A 5,011-nucleotide genomic window follows, 5' to 3' on the forward strand; every position below is an offset into this window, starting at 1 on the left:
AACCCCAGGTTTAGGCCTGCCTGTGCACGTCCTTCCCTAAAAAAAGAGGTGTAAACTTGACTGCCATTTCTGGAAGGCTAAACAACCACGTTCGTGTCACATTGGATGAGTTGATGTTGATGTTTAACCACAGGCCATGCCTATGGGTGGAATTCCGGTTTAAGCAACCCATATAACCCCCTCTTTTACTCTTTTACTTGTTTTCAGCCATTTGGCTGCGGCCATGCTGGAGCACCGCCTTTAGTCAAGCAAATCGACCCCAGGACTTATTCTTTGTAAGCCTAGTACTTATTCTATCGGTTTCTTTTGCTGAACCGCTAAGTTACGGAGACGTAAACACACCAGCATTGGTTGTCAAGCGATGTTGGGGGGACGAACACAGACACACTTACATATATATACATATATACGACAGGTAAACTTGGCTACTGTTTCTAGAAGATCAAACGATCACGTTGACATCCCGTCTGTTTGCTGTCGTTTAACCCCAGGTAAAGCCTGCCTGAGTACGTTCCTCCCTCTGTCACTGTATATCTAGGACTACACAGTCAAATGTAGCCTTCAATTTTCAACACTGAAACGTGTAATTTGAGGTAAACTCGGCTACTGTTTCTAGAAGATCAAACGATCACGTTGACATCCCATCTGGTTGTTATTGTTTAACCCTAGGTAAAGCCTGCCTGAGTACGTTCCTCCCTCTGTCACTGTATATCTAGGACTACACAATCAAATGTAGCCTTCAATTTTCAACACTGAAACGTGTAATTTGAGGTAAACTCGGCTACTGTTTCTAGAAGATCAAACGATCACGTTGACATCCCATCTGGTTGTTGCTGTTGTTTAACCCCAGGTCATGCCTGACTGAGCAGAACAATGATCGAAGTTGTTGTTACGTTAATTTATGGACAGATCAAACACAAATAAACATCATGAAGAAGGAAAAACACGATCGAGCGAAAGGAAATGAACAAAATAGCAAAACCTACTTGGGGTAAATCTACGGAAGAGAAAAAGATCTTCGTCTGTCTCAATTAGCAGACATTAATTAATGACAGCGGTCACGGTTGAAGAGTTAATAGAAATGGCGGCTGGAGGTAAACAGAGAGAGAGGGAAGGAGGAGGATGGAAATATTGGATCGTCATTGGTCAGTTTAGGTCAGGTGACAAGACTTATGGGTACTGTGGGAAAGAGGGGGCGGGGGACTGAAAGTGATTGTGCCGAGCGGCGTGGTCCCGAACGCGCAAGCTAGTCGTGAGTGGTCGATCCTACAAAAAGTGCGCGTTGCAAACGAATACATGTGTTTAGGGTTAGGGATAGGATCAAGGTTAGGATCGACCACTCACGACTAGCTTGCGCGTTCGGGACCACGCTGCTTTAGTAGTATTTACGATGCCAGTATATACGCAGTGAAGTTTTATTATAGCGTCGTAATTGTATCGACTGCTATTTCTAGTGAATATTAGTTGTACCACTAATCTATATATATATATTTATACTTCTACCTTTACGGTGCTTTATTCTACTAGAGAGTAATACATTTGTGTATTGCAATATTTTATAATACAGTTCTATGTTTAAGAGATGAGGAATTATGTACATTATTAACATTTGACGGATATTTGTCCTCTTCTTGTTTCAATGGATCCTCTAACGGCCGAGAGCATGCCCTGCCCTTTCCGCTACTCTTCTAGCTTTATATGAATCCACTGGTGTCATTATAGTCAAGCCAGGTGGTATTAGCTTTGAGTCTCTACATCTACACAGGAGAATTAGATGGTTTGAAAGACGAGCTAGTTTTTGAGGGACTTTCTCTATATGACTCCCCAACGATCTTCACTAGGGTGTTAGGGTCACGGTTAGTTTTAGGGTTTGGGTTAGAGAATTCCGTCCCTAATCCTAACCCTAACACCCTAGTCAAGATCGTGTGGGTGTTAATCTGAAAAATTACCAAAATATATATACTCTTTTACTCTTTTACTTGTTTCAGTCATTTGACTGCGGCCATGCTGAAGCACCACCTTTAGTCGAGTAAATCGACCCCAGGACTTATTCTTTGTAAGCTTAGTACTTATTCTATCGGTCTCTTTTGCCGAACCGCTAAGTTACGGGGACGTAAACACACCAGCATCGGTTGTCAAGCGATGTTGGGGGGACAAACACAGCTGCTGTAATCAACTCATTGAGTTTCTTGAGGACATTACCTGAATCACTGATGGCGGCTCCTGGGTGGATGTTATTTACCTGGACTTTGCTGAGGTTTTTAATTCTGTGCCACACAAAAGACTTATGGTGAAACTCTCTGCAATGGATGTAAGAGATGATCTCTATAACTGGTTGAAGTCCTTTATTATCGGTCGAAATGAGGTTGTCACAGTTCTAGGACAGCACTGTTCACCCTATGAGATGACATCTGGTGTACCACAGGGATCTGTTCTTGGCCCCCTTCTATTTGTTGCATGTATTAATGATACAGATGTCAACTTAAAGAATGCCATTGTGGTGAAATAGGCAGATGACTTCAAGCTGTACTTCGAAATAAAAAAGACGGATCCTGTACAGTATAGATCTTTATTGCAATCAGACTTGGACACAATACAGCAATGGATCATGGACTGGCAACAACTCAAGCTGGCTGTGGACAAATGTATACAAAGTTTTAGAGTTCTTTTAAAATTGGGTCTGTGGAGCTAACAAAAATGACCACATGGAGTGCTGCTTCTAAGCTAGTATGTGATAAAGGGTGGAGGCAAGGAGAAATAGTGTATAAGAATTGGATGGGATATGACAGCTCGGCCATCTCTCCCCAGTTCTTATATCAATCATTAAAATCCAGAAATACAACAACACGAGCGATAACGGTAACAACAGATCAATAATTTATTCTAGGTTGGTGTAGAGCCGTTTCGTTCCTGGGTGAACAGGCATGCCGCTAGAATACCAAGGAAGCTTCGACCACATGTCGGTATTGAGTTGAGAGGGCAATGGAAGATACGTGTTGTCACCACCGCTGCTAGATAGAGAAGAGGACGAACGCTATTGCTTTCTCTCCACCTGTTGCATTGTGCATGCGTGCCTGGGTACTTCCGCGCTGACGGCAAGTCCCTTGCACATGCGCAATGGCACTTCCCAAGATGGCGGCCACACGCGCCACTACATGGTGGTGTACATATGTATCTGATAAAGGCTGGTGGTGACAAGGTGAGATAACAGAACAACAACTGGAAGTGACAAAAATCAATGAGGTCAGTCATTGTCTAACAATAATCTTTGTCTCAATTGTTTTCCGACACAAATGGCACTGATTAATTTTGCCTCCGCATTCTTTACAAGTGGTATGGCCACACTGAAAGACCATGTTCCAATGCCGTTCCATACATATTGTACACGTAGATATAGATTCTGCATCAAACGGGGACCCATCTGAAAAGATAAAAAATGCACAAATGCCAGTATATTTAAGTAGAAGACTATGGATCAGTCAATGTATCAGGAAAGCATGACCAAGAAATAGTTTGTAAAAATGTTGAAGAAAGCAAAATCGTGATGGCACCTGTAAAGACATTTGAGCGAGATCGTTGCCAGTGCCCCTGGACTGGCTCCTGTGCAGGTGGCACGTAAAAGACACCATTTCGAGTGTGGCCGTTGCCAGTACTGCCTGACTGGCCTTCGTGCGGGTGGCACGTAAAAGCACCCACTACACTCTCTGAGTGGTTGGCGTTAGGAAGGGCATCCAGCTGTAGAAACTCTGCCAAATCAGATTGGAGTCTGGTGCAGCCATCTGGCTTGCCAGTCCTCAATCAAATCGTCCAGCCCATGCTAGCATGGAAAGCGGACGCTAAACGATGATGATGATGGAATCTGTTATTTATTGATATTTCAGTGAGTCACCATTTATCTTTCAGTACAATTCATTAGTCATGTGTATCTGAAAGCCTGACAAATCTTCTAATTGGATAACGACAATGTTTATTGGATGTAGTGATAAATACACTATCACAGAGAAAAGATTTCTGGAGCACTTTTTATTCATAAATCTGCCAGATTATGACAGACCTGGGTTCTACATAACAGCATGAAGTACTTTATTCTACACCATAAAGTAAATGAGACAAACATACAGATAATAAAATGATATTCTTACCAACTCCATATTTACCAGTTATACATAATAAACACTCTGGACATTTTTTAAGAGGAATTTTGGAGCAGCATTCCTCACAGATAACAGAATGTCCACAGGGACGGAATGTTATCGTAGGTTTATTTTCTTCACACCACATACACGGCAATCTGCGGAAAGAATATAAACATATCTTATCAATAATATTCACTTAAAACAAATATTATGTTGTGTGGGTGACACGTAAAAGCGCCCACTACACTCTCTGAGTGGTTGGCGTTAGGAAGGGCATCCAGCTGTAGAAACTCTGCCAGATCAGATTGGAGCCTGGTGTTGCCATCCGGTTTCACCAGTCCTCAGTCAAATCATCCAACCCATGCCAGCATGGAAAGTGGACGTTAAATGATGATGATGATGATGATGATTCACCGTGGTTAGCCAGCATTAACAAAAGATAAGACTGAACACGGTATTCGCTAAGATTATATATCCTTCTAAACCATTTTCGGAAATATACATATACATACATACGTACACACATCATGTTGGTGTGTGTTTGTTTGAAGATTATTTTTTCTGAAACATTACATGATGATGGCTGATTCAGGCAGAGAAAAGACAGTAAAAGATGTTTAGTAGACAAATTCCACTTGTAAGTAACAATTTCAAAATGTGTTCATTCATTTCGTTATTTCGTCTCCGTCACTGGACACGAAACTCGACTTGCAAAGACCTGTTGGGGCAAGCGAAAGCAAAATCGTGATGGCACCTGTGCCCAGCGTCGCCTTTCTGGTACTTGTGCCCGTGGCATATGTAAGGACTTTCGAGCGAGATCGTTGCCAGTGCCTCTGGACTGGCTCTTGTGCAGGTGGCATGTAAAATACACCATT

At 42.3% G+C, this 5,011-nt stretch overlaps 1 long non-coding RNA gene across 1 annotated transcript; it reads right to left on the bottom strand.

Annotated features, from left to right (window-relative positions):
* Nucleotides 1–2,552: 2,552 nt before the first annotated feature.
* On the bottom strand, nt 2,553–4,961 carry LOC149128937 (uncharacterized). The gene is made up of 2 exons (XR_016240618.1): nt 4,143–4,961; nt 2,553–3,421 (listed from the first exon to the last, which is right to left on the bottom strand). It is a non-coding gene; the product is annotated as an uncharacterized LOC149128937 (long non-coding RNA).
* Between the last annotated feature and the right edge of the window lie 50 nt (nt 4,962–5,011).

The sequence above is a fragment of the Octopus bimaculoides genome, unplaced genomic scaffold, assembly GCF_046866305.1.
Source record: "Octopus bimaculoides isolate indiv1 unplaced genomic scaffold, ASM4686630v1 contig394, whole genome shotgun sequence".
Taxonomy (NCBI): domain Eukaryota; kingdom Metazoa; phylum Mollusca; class Cephalopoda; order Octopoda; family Octopodidae; genus Octopus; species Octopus bimaculoides.